At 49.6% G+C, this 14,310-nt stretch overlaps 1 protein-coding gene across 2 annotated transcripts in view; it reads left to right on the top strand.

Annotated features, from left to right (window-relative positions):
* The window catches only part of LOC135239880 (neurocalcin-delta A), an 83,628-nt gene that overhangs the window by 29,605 nt on the left and 39,713 nt on the right, over nt 1-14,310 (top strand). Inside the window, exon 3 of one of the 2 annotated variants that reach the window (XM_064308878.1) lies at nt 12,325-12,397. The exons of the other annotated variant lie outside the window; for it this stretch is intronic. The gene's annotated coding sequence lies outside the window, so the exon portion shown is untranslated. The remainder of the gene's footprint in view (nt 1-12,324; nt 12,398-14,310) is intronic. 2 annotated transcript variants of the gene reach the window in all.

The raw sequence follows: 14,310 nt of genomic DNA, 5'->3' as shown, positions 1-14,310 counted from the left end.
GAAGCAGGCGAAGAGAGGCGGGTTGAAACGAGGATGACAGCGAGTCGGCTGATGGGCAGGGGGGTCCGAGCGTCCCCAACAGACTGTGACTTTGCACCCTTTGGCCAGCTCAGTCCTGTGACGCGCCGGTGGCTCAGTCCTCCATTTGAGTTCGGACGAAAGCCCGTCGCCCTCCGCCCGCCCGCGCGGAGACGCGCGTTCACGCCGCTTCCTCGACCCAGTGAACTGCGATGCCCATCTACTGGAGCAGCATCAACTTCCCCCGCCCATCTACTGGAGCAGCATCAACTTCCCCCGCCCATCTACTGGAGCAGCATCACCTTCCCCCGCCCATCTACTGGAGCAGCATCAACTTCCCCCGCCCATCTACTGGAGCAGCATCAACTTCCCCCGCCCATCTACTGGAGCAAAATCAACTTCCCCGCCATCTACTGGAGCAGCATCAACTTCCCCGCCCATCTACTGGAGCAAATCAACTTCCCCCGCCCATCTACTGGAGCAAAATCAACTTCCCCGCCCATCTACTGGAGCAGCATCAACTTCCCCCGCCCATCTACTGGAGCAAAATCAACTTCCCCGCCCATCTACTGGAGCAGCATCAACTTCCCCGCCCATCTACTGGAGCAGCATCAACTTCCCCGCCCATCTACTGGAGCAGCATCAACTTCCCCGCCCATCTACTGGAGCAGCATCAACTTCCCCGCCCATCTACTGGAGCAAAATCAACTTCCCCCGCCCATCTACTGGAGCAGCATCAACTTCCCCGCCCATCTACTGGAGCAAAATCAACTTCCCCGCCCATCTACTGGAGCAAATCAACTTCCCCGCCCATCTACTGGAGCAGCATCAGCTTCCCCCGCCCATCTACTGGAGCAGCATCAACTTCCCCCCTCAGATCGTTTGTCATGCGGAACCTTCCGGAAGACTTGTGAGCCTGCCTTTCGAAATCTGTAGGAAGTGCTAAACATCTCCAGAGTTTGTTTTCTTCTCCTTGTAATGTGACATGGCACGTCGCAAATGTCAGAGATATTTGCTTCTGGGCTCCAATTTCATTACGTAAGCAGCGACCAAAAAAGACAAGAAAATAAAACATTTCGGTTTTGTTGTTTTGGCTCACAGAACTAGAACCATTCAGGAATTTAGGTTAAACGCAAGTCCTGCACTTTTGGTGGAGGGACGTGCATTTTACTGAAATATTTGGTGCACATTTTTAGAAACGGGCTAAAAATAAACAGCGTGTCCCTGGGGCTATATGTGGGGAGGATGTTGGCCTGGCCTGTGGCCTCATCCAGCCTCTTCCCCGGCACCCCATGCTAGCCACTCCTCTCTCAGAGATGGTATGTGATTCTGAGAGGACAGAATGTGATAGCCCCCCCACCCCCCCCCCCAAGTCTAAATTTCCACACCCTGTCTGCTGAGTGACCCTGCACGCCAGCACCATACCCAAACACGCTCGTATGTAATTAACAACGCACTGCGAGAGGGAGCAAGGGGGCACGGAGGCAGTTAAAAACAAGTCGCTTCGGTTCATACCTCGGCAGCTCAATCACGGGCCAGGGCACACGGCGGTGGATGTCAGGGCGCGCAAGGTGAGGAAAAACAGGAAGTTTCCAAAGAAGTGGAGGCACTTCCTCTGTGGGGGGAAAAAAAAAAACACCCAGCTTGTTTGGACTTTCGCCTATGAATTTAGAGCGCTGAGATGTGTTTGTTGGCAAGTGTTTACGATTACGTGGCGCGCGTTGTCGAAGTCTCCGTCTTGGATATTCACGATGGGGACAACAGCTCAGCGAGACCATACGCCGCTCCTTGAAACTTGTAATCGCCACTCCGATGTGGGCCCAGGCGTGAACAGCCCTTCGGAAACCTCTTCGTATTTCGAAACCGTCACGGGCTAGCGGAGGGTTGGGGGTGGGAAGCGGGTGTTGAGTGGGCTGGAATCGTGACAGCCGTCGAGCGGCGGGTAAAAAAAATAGAAAGACGAGACGCGTGTAGGAGCAGGCCTGTCTCCGCTCGCCGTCGCGTGTGCGGGGAGATGCCTACGCCGTCGCGGGTTTGGCGCTCCGTCGAGACACCCGCGTTATGCCCAAACGCACTCCTACCACTTTCCCTTAGCACGTCACCTGAAAAGGGCTTCGTGTTTACTCCGCGTCCTCCGCTTGGGGGGGGGGGGTCCAGTGCCTCACGCACAGCTACAGTAACACCGGGAGGGCTTTCGACAAGTGCGTTTCATCTGTGATGGGAAGTGAGGGGTACATATTCGATTAAAGGCGCGGTGCGTTCTTTTTGACCGGAGTAGCGCCGATGAGTGACTCGGCCGTGGAGAGTCGCCCTTGAGCAAAGCCGAGCGCTCGCTGGGGAGCGGTTCTGTAACGACCGTCTGCGTTGTTCGCCGGATCAGAACCGAAGGCTTGAGAAGTGCTCCTCGGTCCCTCAGCTTGTGTGGCGCTAGTGCAGCACCAGAGTGAGGTCTCCTGCACTGCGTGTTGAGTGTGACTTGTGCCGTTCAGTGGTGTCTTATTCCTTCCATTAAACAACACAGCATTGCCAGGAGCAGTGTTTGGACTGGCTCCAGCAGGAGATTAATTTATTTTCTTTCCTGTTTGACAGTACATTCTTCAGTCTGCATGGGTGACCACAGGTTCTTTAGGTTTCGGGCATTTAGTAGCCAAGCTGGGCGTGGAGGTGTTATTTTGTACGTCCACGTCTTCCCATGGGGAGTTCGGATGGGGTTGGAATCTCACAGAATGCACGCGCACGTGTGTGTGTGTCTGTGTGTGTGGTTGGAATCTCAGAATGTGTGTGAGGGCGTGTCTGTGTGCATGTCTCTGTGTGTCTACGTGTGTGTTTTAAAACAAGGGTTTAAAGGGTGTGAAGATCCTGCAGCATATTGCCAGTGAAATTCCTGCCGTGCCTCCAGAGAGACGGAGCTGGGTGGCCTTTCAGGGCCTCCACACGAGGCCCCACTGCCTGACGAGAGCCGTGTCGATCGATACAGGAGCAAAGGTTACATAAAGCCGGAGGGGAGAGCAGCACTTCCACTGGACTTCACCGCAGCACTGGCTCTTTAGGCGGACCGAAGAGCGAAAACTTTAGGTGTGTTGACCGGGGGCGGGCAGGCTTTTCAGCAAAATGACCTTTCAGCCTTGTCTGAAACCACTCAAGTGCTGAGACACAAGGGTCCAAACTCCGCTCCTTCCAGTACGCAAGAAAGCTTCTTCGGTTGCTTTTAGACATTTTTGGGCTTTCTTGTGCCTACCGTCTCGGTTTGAGATGATAGACATTTGAAGAACAGGGTCTGACGAAGCAATTATTGTTGGAAAGTTGTTTTTGCTACAAAACGATTCTGGTTTCTTTTGAGCTGAACACTCAAAGAAAGGAGAACTTAAAACATGAACCTAATGGATAAGTCGCTGTTTTGAATGGCTCCCATGGTCCATTGTTCTCATTAAGCTCTAATTTGATGGCCTCTCACGCTCTTTTGTTAAATTCAGCGCTTCAGCGTTGGTAATAGCGTGATGAATAGTTGCAGTAGCTGCTATGCGAGATACAAGAGACGTCACTGAGTATTTATTAAACACACGGTGGACAGAGTTACTCCGGAAAGCCGCAGTTGGATTCTCCTCAGTGATGTTTGCTGACCGCTCAAGGGTTTGGGAAAACTCCACACGTCCTTCAGATTCAGAGGCACGTACATTTTTCATAATGTGGTCGGATCAAGTCGTCAGTTTCACAACATCATCTAGTGCATGACGTAAAGCGATGTCTTATTTAAATGTACTTCTTGACTTTATGCGATTTCAGTCATCATTTAACATTTTCTATTTGCCAGTACAGTAGTGTGATAAGACTGCAGAATAATGAACAGGATGGCCTAATACATTTTAAGCACGAGACAACACATGTCCCCTCTACCTTTGTTGGGTTTGAGTAATTAAGGAGGCTGCCTGTGGGTCCAGCCCTGCCAGCCTTGTACGGTAGTAGTTTTAGTAACTTCAGGACATGTCTCCAGCAGAAGCAGGAAGTATTGCATTGAGTCTATTTCTGCTGGGCCCATTAATATCTCTTTACGACTCAGGCTTTCAAATGATCTTTAAACAGCACTTAAAACCACGATCTGAAATATGTAAACCACCAACCTCAGCCAGGCCAGGGACAAGTCATTAGAAAAATCTGTTCTGTTCCCTAATGTCACAAAGTTTCTCAGAAGTTTCCATGTCCTGAATTTAGACAAAAAAAAAAACCTCTTTCCATCCATTCTCAGTAACGGCATTTTATATGGAGGGTCGAGATGAGCCAACAGGGGCCTCACTGTTGACCCAACACTGATCCAGTTCAGGTCGGAGGTGCGGTTTTATGAGATGCCGGTGTAATCTATCGCAGCCCAGGGAAATCCACTGGGACACACAGAGCCAGCCAAGCAGGGGCAGGGAGACACTTCACACGAAAGGAACCAAATCCAAGCAGTGAGGTGCCGGTGCTGCTCCCTGTTCCACCACACATACAGAGTAGTCACAGTGAAGAATAGGAGCGGTAAACCTAAGACTTCATCTTAAGAGTAGAATAATGCCATTTATTTGTGGACCATGAGGGTTCAAATAAGATTCAGACAAGGCTTTTAATGTGGAAAATATACAGAACTGTAAAAAAAAAAGAAAGAAGAAAAGATTATTATGCAATACTTAATCTGAATATTAATGGAAAAGCATTTAGCTCGGCATCAGGGCTAACCTTCTTAGCTCAGGATCCCAAATACTAGTGCTTTCTTTTTAATATACTGTATAGACAGAATTACAGACAGACAGATAGAGACCTTATTAATCCCTAAGGGGAAATTCATTTGGCAACATACAGCTGTGCATATAGCAGCCCATAACTATAAATAGAGTTTTAAAAACCTAATAATAATACCCTTAAACCCTTAGTAAAAAAAAAAATTAAAAAAAAAATGAAGACCAGAGCCAGAGTGCTGCTAAAGTGCTTTGGTGTTGTTCATTGTACAAATGGCACCGGATGAAGAGAGTTCCTGATCCTCTCTGTGGAGCAGCAGAGAGCAGTGAAGTGTGATCAGATGGAGCACCTCTTTAGGTGGATGGTGGCAGAGTGGAGAGGGTGCATAGCATTCAAACTTGATGTTCCTGGTCTATACTACACTGTGACCTCCAGGGAATCCAATACCACACCAGCAGTGGAGCGAACCAACTTAATGAGTTTGTTCAGCCTTGTGCTGTCCACTCCTCAGCACATAGAGGCATAAAACTCGGACTGGCAACCACACTCTAAACATAAATCAGCATTTTGCTATATACATTAATACACAGTTCCCTTACAAAGAGATTTGATTACAAGTTACAACAAACAATATTACCTGTCTTAGCTAGCTCAAACTAATTAAACAAGCTCTATTCTGAAGCAATGCTACGCAATGTTTCCTAAATTATTTCATGTATCTTGGCCTTGTGTTTTTCATCTTACCATCTGAAAAGAATGTGGCACCATCTGAAAAGAACTGACACTTTGATGTGACTTTGTGTCACATCAAAGTGTCAAATCACCAAAAAATGCCTCATGGAAGAAGTCATCATTTAAATGGATGTTTTAAACAGCTGATGAAACCTATTACTGGGCTCTCAGCTGTTGGGTCCAGACCCTTTATGACATCAACAGAGAGCAGTGTGCAGGGTGAAGTGTCACCAGAGCACCTCTTTAGGTCAATAGTGGCAGAGTGGAGAAGGTGCATAGCATTCAGCCTGATGTCTCTGGTTTTCACAGGTCTATACTACACTGTGACCTCCAGGGAATCCAATGGCACACCAGCAGTGGAGCGAACCAGCTTAATGAGTTTGTTCAGCCTTGTGCTGTCATTTTCCCTGTCCACACCTCAGCACGCAGAGGCATAAAACTCTTGTTAAAATCCAACTCATTCAGCAGGACATAGTGGCAAATATTTGCTTACAGCTGTTAGTGTGGCAGTAAAACTGTGAGTGATATTTTCCATTGACATTTTCCATCATAGTTCTGGTGACTGGTTGCCATTCAGAACTATAAAGGAAAATGTACGTGTATAAATGGGGCAATCCTTAGCCAAAGTGTTGTAAACCTAGAGTTTACATGAGATAAGTGTGAGATCTCACCCCTTTTGCTGTGCAAAGCTCTGTATCCTCTGCTAGTGGGTTAGCAGCAGCGCAGCAGTGGGGTTGGCTGTCTTTTTACCCCGGAATGCGTGGGGGGGCGGTTGTGAACTCCTGGTGCCCCAGACCCCCCCTCTCCCTGATCCTCGTGTAAACACCATACCCCGCCCCCCCCCCGCGTGCCTGTCCCGGGCCGTCCGCAGTGCCTGTGTCAACACAGAGTGGCTCTGCCAGGGCTTTCTCCCGCCCCGCTAATCCCGGCACCCTGCGGGCGGCTAAAGCGGGCGTTACCCGCCGGAGAGGCTCAGAGACACACTCAGGGCGCCTGTAGTGGAAAACTGTAGTCCTGGACGGGCTGCTGTGTCTGCTGATATTGGTGCGTGGGGTGATTCATTTAGGTCATTGATTGGCCAAGGAGTCCACACAACTAGCTCTAATTGGCTGCTGATTGAAAGTAAACCGCAAATACTTGCAAACGCTGCGGCCCTCCAGGACTGGAGTTTGACACCCCTGGTTTAGGGTTCACTGTGCCAGCATGAAAGGGTACGGGTACGTCCATGAGGAGGAGGTAACAACAGCACCTGATTGTGATGCTGTAGTATGATGGAAAAGCCCATCTTCAAATCTGCTCCTTAACTGGACCAACGCTACTCTAAGTGCACTAGAAGCGCACTTCTGGGAAAAACATCACTTAGACCCTGTAGTAAAAACGTCCAAGCACCGTGAGGTAGAATCGCTGTTATTTCTAAATTATCCAGTGAGATGTTGTGATGTTTTGTTTGATTCCCTGTATCAGTGGTATTCACGCTTACTTTTTGATAGCTGCAGGGCCTTCATTTTTTGTGTTTGTTATTCAGCAACTGATTGATCACTTAAAGAAATTAACCCACCTAACCTGGTTTCCAGGGTATGAATTCATTTTTTTGTTGTCCACTGTTTATTGATGTAAAGCACTTTGAACTGCATTCAATTGTATGAATTGTGCTATATAAATAAACTTGACTTGACTTGACTAGTTGTTGGTTTTTAGGTAACAAAAAGACTCTACATGACCAAGAGTGAGTGCTGCAGCCATACATGACCCTGTGGTGGACAGGAAAGCAGAAACTAAAGCTTACACCAGTGTTTATTTTCAAAGGATTTTAGAATATTAGAATGCGGTGTATTAAGTTGGGAAGATCCTGCCCAAGAGTTTTATTTATTTTTCATTTTATTTTGGGTGCATGCCTGTTTGGTGTTAAGGAAGCTGCCTTTACTGCCTGTACCATATTTGTTTTGGCAGCGATGTAGCCTGTTTTAATGGGAGAAATCTAGAGCTATCCGCTTTAGTTCAAGGAAACAGGAGACGGGTCACACGGCACCCTCCGTAAATGCTTTAAAGGGTAAATATTTGAGTAAGCAAGAGGAGGAATGGGGAAACAGACGTTTTTACCATTCGAGAGAGCAGATGCTTATTCAATCTGGTTTGATTTCTTGGGTTATTGTAAAGACTCCTTCCTGAACTGTCTCTGTTAGTGTTGTTATACTTCAGCTGTGATAGAGCTGCCTGGCAGGGCCTGTGTGCTTCAGTTCAGCCACTGGTGCCACCAGTTCAGTGTTGAGGCACTGTCAGAGTGTGTGTGTGTGTGTGTGTGTGCACGTGTAGGTGCATCTGTATGTGTGTGTGTGCGTGTGCACATATCTGTGTGTGTGTGTGTGTGTGTGTGTGTGTGTGTGTGTTCCTTCCCGCTTGTGTGTTTTTCCAAAGGAGAGCACAAGCTCAGTGTCAAACATGGAAAATCAAACAGTCTCTTCTTGTCTCAGTGTTGACGTTATGTACGAGAGGGCTCTGTGTGTGCTGAGAGGTTGCTCTTTTTCTACTTACCTTTGCATTCAGCACATCAACATCTTCACATCTTCACAAATGCAACGTTGTGCACAGTTAGATCAAACGCAGGGCCGGTACTGATAGAGTCCTTGTGCCTTTATATCTCAGCAGAGAGAGTCCAGAGCAGAAAGTGCTACACATGATCTTTCTGTGCCTGTCTGTCCCCCATGGCTATTTTTTTTAGAAGTGATACAAAGGAGGCAGACAGTAGAGCAGAGAGCTTGAGAGGCTGCCAGGCTCCTGGTCTAAGAGAGGCTGTGTGTGTGTGTGTGTGTTTGTGTGTGTGTGAGAGAGAGAGTGTGTGTGTGTGTGAGTGTGTGAGAGTGTGTGTGTGTGTGAGAGAGAGTGTGTGTGTGTGTGTGTGTGTGTGTGTGAGAGAGTGTGTGTGTGTGTGTGTGTGTGTGTGTGTGAGAGTGTGTGTGTGTGTGTGTGAGAGAGTGTGTGTGTGTGTGTGTGTGTACACATGTGAGTGTGTGTGTGAGTGTGTGCGTTCATACTGGCTGTGCTCAGGCAGGCATGTCTGAGGACCAGGTGGGGATGCTGGCTTTTGGCGAGACGGTCCGAGGGGGGGGTGGCACAGCGAACCGCATGTAAGACCTTGATCTCTGCTGGGCAGATTACCGCCGTGTGTAGGCTCACCTCACCTGGCCGCGGCTCTGGCACCGCCCCGCTCTCCAGCGTTTAAACCCGCGACGCCTCCTCCTGCTTTAGTATCAGCAAGAGCTGATTAGCCCTTGTTCTGGGGCCAAGAGTCCAGACCGGTGCCTTGCTGCCAGCTGATCCCAGGTCAGCGATTCATAAATGTCCTCACTGTGCACCACGCTTAACACTGATCCAGGTCAGTGATTCGTAAATGTCCTGACTGTGCACCACGCTTAACACTGATCCAGGTCAGTGATTCGTAAATGTCCTGACTGTGCACCACGCTTAACACTGATCCAGGTCAGTGATTCGTAAATGTCCTCACTGTGCACCACGCTTAACACTGATCCAGGTCAGTGATTCGTAAATGTCCTGACTGTGCACCACGCTTAACACTGATCCAGGTCAGTGATTCGTAAATGTCCTCACTGTGCACCACGCTTAACGCTGATCCATGTCAGTGATTCGTAAATGTCCTCACTGTGCACCACGCTTAACGCTGATCCAGGATCAGTGATCGAGGGAGGGCGCAATGAGGGAGTGTTTTTTAGCGGGCTGTAAAACGGGGGACCGCTGCTGTCAGGATCTGAAAGGCTCACAGGTGGAGCTCTGTGATGTGTGGGGCCGCTAACTACACGCCGCATTGATTGGGTGTTGAGCTGGCCGGCGCGCGGTCGATATTTCGACGTTTGTCTCCCGGCCTGTTCTTTGAGGTGCACAGGCGTGAACGTCTCACAAAAGCGCTCCCTTTGAAATGGACGTTTTTTCGGCACTGTTGCGCCGGTGGAAGATTGGGTTTTGTCTCTCGCCCCCCGTCAGCGGTCCAGGTGTCTCTGAAGGTCACGCGCTGGGTCTCGTCTCCCAAAAAAACCGAAAAGGCAACACGGGCGCCCCAGCGTCGCCTGCCTCTGAGCTGCATTTCCGTTCGTGTTCCAGGCGGTGGATTCGTCTCTAACGCGGTGAAAAGGACTCACGGCCCAACGCGCGTTTAATTCCTTTAGTCAAAATTGACTGAACCTCCCCCCCTCGTTACAGTAAAGTGCTTTAGATTTGTGTCCCTTCATCTTGTGGGCACTGACAGACTCGCTTTTCTGCTGGAACTGCCGCGCGCTCCGGGTCACGCAGACGGACGAAGCGGTTTTTATTTCGCTGAGAGCGGAATGCAAAAGAGCCGAGCCGTCTTAACGCCATCAGGATGACACCAAACTAAAACCGAAAGCGTCTCGGGGAGCGAGAAATGTGCGTCTGCTGCGTCGCGTTTCGAGCGCCGCGCTGTAGTCCCGGGCTGTGTTTGACCCGAGAGCCTGTGGGCTCTTCTCTATTCCTGTTGCTTGTGTGGGCTGTAATGGGGACGTAGGCTCTGAGCGGCAGCAGCTGGAGCTTTAAATAGGGGTGGGGGCAGCCTTCAACGCAGGAACGACAGCCAAGTCCCGGCCGGCCTCCTCCGCCGCTCTCCGACTCCCTCTGGAAAACGAGCTCGTTAACGCCCAGCGAGATGACGTCACGGCCACGTCAGAGCGGCCGCTCGGGAGCCGCCCGGATGGACTTCCTCTGCCCCGGCGGCGCTTGACCGTTGACCCCCCCCTTCGAACCCGCCGCGTCCCTTTCATCCGGCGCTTCCCGTCCTCGCGGGCCGGAGACGTGACGCTCGTCGCAGCGTGAGCCCCGGGGCCTGGGGGTTTCGCCTCTGGGGGGAGAGCTCCGCAGGGGGGCGGGCTCGCCAAACCGAGTCCGCCGCTGAGCCTTTCCCTGGGGGGTATGGAAAGTTCCGGGGGCCGCCGACGGAGACGGCGCATCTTTTCCCACCTGCGCTGTCCCTCCCCCCCCGCATTGCTCAACGAGGTCAAAGTTCGGCTGCGCTCGGCTGGCTTGTATCTCCCGTTATTCTCATTGGCTCGTGGTGCGCATTGGAGGGTATCCGGAGCGGTTCCTAGAGAAACTCAAACCCGGGGAAGGCGGGGGTGTTCGTAGGCACGTCAAGTGTTTATAGAAGAGCCTGATAATGACTGTTGCCATCGAGGGAGTGCGGTAAGTGCAAGGAAAGTCTTCCCCGGGGGTTTCTTTAGAAATGCTCATCTACTTGTTCCAGCGAACGTTACCTTTAAACTCAGATTTCTTACGCGTGATGAAATTGTGAACATATCTCCGCTGATCACTTTCCAAAAAAAAGCCCTTTGCTTTCTGTGGCTGTGTTTGAACTCGAGGAACACTTTTCTCTCTGTTTTTCTGGCCGCTAGCACAGCTAATGACGCAGAGCTGAGCCTGCTGCTGGGAAGATAAAGCCCGAAGGGCTGGCTCAACGCTATCGTCGAGTCTGTACGACAAAGCAGCCACTCAAACCGGTGATTGAATTTCTGCCCCCCAGCTGGCTTCAAAGGCTTAAGTCTTAACTGCGTGATTATGTGGGAAAGAGCGAATCAAATGAAACCCACACAGCCCCGCTGCACTCTTTGTGGGATTCTGTCTTTGCACAAATGTTTCGATCCAGAGGGAACGTCATTGCCACTGCATCTCTCTTTGGTACCGCTCTGTTTCTTAATGGCTCTAAAGGCGTACTGTGCAGGATTTTTTTCCCCCTTGCTTTGCTCCTGTGTTTACCGTCAAAAATGTCTCCTCCTCCTTTCTCAACCCTGCCTACAGCCCAAGATGACAAAGCTCACATACAACAAAACGACTTGATGTAACTCTGGCTAGCTTTATTTGTAGCTTTATAGCATTGTGTTGCAACCTCTCTGAATCACGTCTCTTACAATAGGCGGTAAAGTTAGGGGGTAGCTAGCTTTAGCTTAATGGTGATGGCGTGGAGCAGACCTACGCTAGCAGCTGCCAGCACAGCCCCAGCAGGTTTCTGTCTAACCTGGAAGCACAGCAGTTACCTACCGTTGGCAAATGCTGGATAGCCGCTTGGTTAGTGTTAGACACCAAGGCAACCCGATCTCTCTAGCAGCAACCCAGCTGAAAACGCACCTCTGTAGCCAGGTCCACGCTCGTTTCCTCTTATTTTTCTTTTATCGGCTTGGTGTTTCAGATGCAGCCAACAAAGACTAAAGGGCCACGCCCAGAAACGTCCCGGACACGACTTGGAGTAGCAGGAATACAGGCAGACAGGCAAAGACAGGGCAGACGCACAGACGGACGCATATTAGCAGTGTATCGTAGCAATGACTGTGGAGCATAGTTGATTTACAGCATTTTCAAGGTTACATTTGGTGTTTCTTAAATTTAAATGCACTTCATATGCCCTGACCATCGCAGCATTTCTCCCTCCCTGTTGCGATCTGTGGACCTAATAGAGCTGTTCGGTTTCTCCAGTTTGTCATAATATGTTTGGGGAAACATTTCTAAAAAGAACGGACTGACACCTGCAACTCCAATTACCAATCCACTTTACACTTCGCCCGGTGGAGTTTTAATCGTCGCGTCTGCTGCGTCTCAGCCAGGCTCGGCGCAGGAGGCCCGCCGCTCAGCCGAAGCGTCAGACGAAGACGCCGCGTGTTTCTTAAATCAGAACGAGCCGGCGGACTTGCGCAGATTAACGGGGCTCGTTCGGCCGCGGGCCCCGCCGGGGCCGGCTCAGAACTTGGCGGGTCCGCCTCGCCTCCCTCGCCCGGCGGCTAACCCCCGTTCGGAGCTGTTCATTAATTAGATGACACTTGCGCTAAAAGGAGCCGCTCGCTTCCTCCGCAGATCGGCTTGAGAGGCGCGGCAGCCTGCGGAGACCCCTTCTGAGCTCCCGAGAGGGAACGACCCTGCCCTCGCAGTGAGTATTACCCTGCCCCCCCCCCCCCAGCTAAGGAAGCCCCTCTCTCTAATGCCGTTTACACTGCCCATTTACAGCTGGCCTGTAGCCGTACAGGCTAGGCCAAATGAACTGTGAGTTATCATGAGAAGTCGTATTTTACTTGAGCGGTTCTTGTGCTTCAGAAATCGCGCTCAGGAAGATGGGGTTGTTTGATGTGCTAACCAGTGGTTGGTTTTCACGCAGATCGCTTGTTTTAATTATAAGAAGAGCTGGAAAGGAAAAAGATTACGTGGGCCCTGAAGTGGAAATTTGCCTCGCCCCATTCACAAAACGGAGCAAGATGCTGACAGGCTTGTTCTGTGGCACGATGTAGACTAATCACTGGTCCCAGCCGCAATTTATTGATGCAAAGCAGTGGATTCACATGAACAATCTTAACCATTTGAAGAGTAGGTTTTATGGAATGTTTATTTTTCAAAATTTTAAGTCAATGTTTTAGAACTCCATTGCTTTTAATTGCCATTTGTGATTGCTACGTCAGCATTAGAATGTTCAGTTGAGGACATTCTAATTGCATATTTGTGAACTTAGACCTTAAAGATTTAAATGCATCGCAAGTAATTGGCTAATAGCCATTTAAACAAAGATCAGGAATGATCTCTGGCCATGTCATATCTGAGAATCAAGCGAGGGAGATAGAAAATTGATTTTTTTTCCATGACAAAATAAATCAATAAAAATACTCCTACAATATATCAATACTCCTGCTGCAAGGGCCTGACCAATAAATCATTTTACGGGTAAAGGTGGTCATCGAGATTTGCTGGAGTGGATTGTCTTGGGGCAGAAATACCATACGCTATGAAATTTTCTTCTGCTGACATCGGAGTTTCTGCTATTGTTGATTTTTGACCTGTAAAAATCTAATCAAGGGTCAAAGTCTGGGATATATACTGTGAGGCTGTCCATACATTCTGACCAGCACAAAGAATAAGTACATATTTGTAAGCTAGAGCCAACTAATAATTCTTACTATTTCAAATAGTCTATTTGCTTACTATTTCATTTATTTTGTTTCTAAATCGTTGTTATCACCCTCAAATCACGCTCCAGCAGGCTGGTAGGCTCTGTAGGCACCAAGCCACGATTTCTATCTGATCAAAACCACAGCGCCTGCAAGAAGAGAAGGTTACATGGTTAAAATGACCAGACTTTCGTTGTGCATTTTAATCTGTCCTTTTCCCCTGAAAGTGTCAAAGAGAACAAATGTTGGTTCTTTTACCTGAAAAGAATAATTCGCATTCGGGTAATCAGACCAGAGAGCCTGGCCTTGACTGAGTGTACTTGTTATGTATGTGTGGCCTTTCCTGTGTGGAATGTCCCCGATTTAGCTGACGCACATAATTATGTATGCCTACCGAGTGCACAGAGAGCTGCAGCCCAGTTCTCCGGGCAGCTTTAGCCAGAGGATAATCACAGTTGTGGTGTGCTTCCTTCTGTCTGTGTTGTTTACGTAACTGTAAGGCAATTAAGGTTAATTATCGGTGTAATTACTGCTGCTGAATTGAACTGACCCCAGGCCAGTTTGGTGGCTGCAGTCACCGTGGCTGTTTAACGTGATGCCCAGTCTCTTTTCCACGGCTCAGAGTGAGTGAATGTGTGTGTGTGTGTGTGTGTGTGTGTGTGTGGGGGAGGGGTGCATGGGCCGTGTGTGCATGGTTTGCATTTCCTGCCCTGAGGGCCTGGCATTCACAGGGTTCCCAGGCTATGAGGCACAGGCGTCGGGTACGCTGCCCCCCGAACTCTGTGACATCGCTCTCCTCTCTCTGTGCACTCTCTCCTCTGCTCTCTGACACCCTTTCAGCAAAGGCCAGGCCAGTGAACCCTGAATCTGAAACCACCTGCTGAAAACAAACCTAGTTTCAAAATGG

Source organism: Anguilla rostrata, chromosome 1, assembly GCF_018555375.3.
Source record: "Anguilla rostrata isolate EN2019 chromosome 1, ASM1855537v3, whole genome shotgun sequence".
Classification (NCBI taxonomy): domain Eukaryota; kingdom Metazoa; phylum Chordata; class Actinopteri; order Anguilliformes; family Anguillidae; genus Anguilla; species Anguilla rostrata.
Note: the sequence above shows the minus strand (reverse complement) of the source record. Positions and strands in the feature narration are given on the sequence as shown.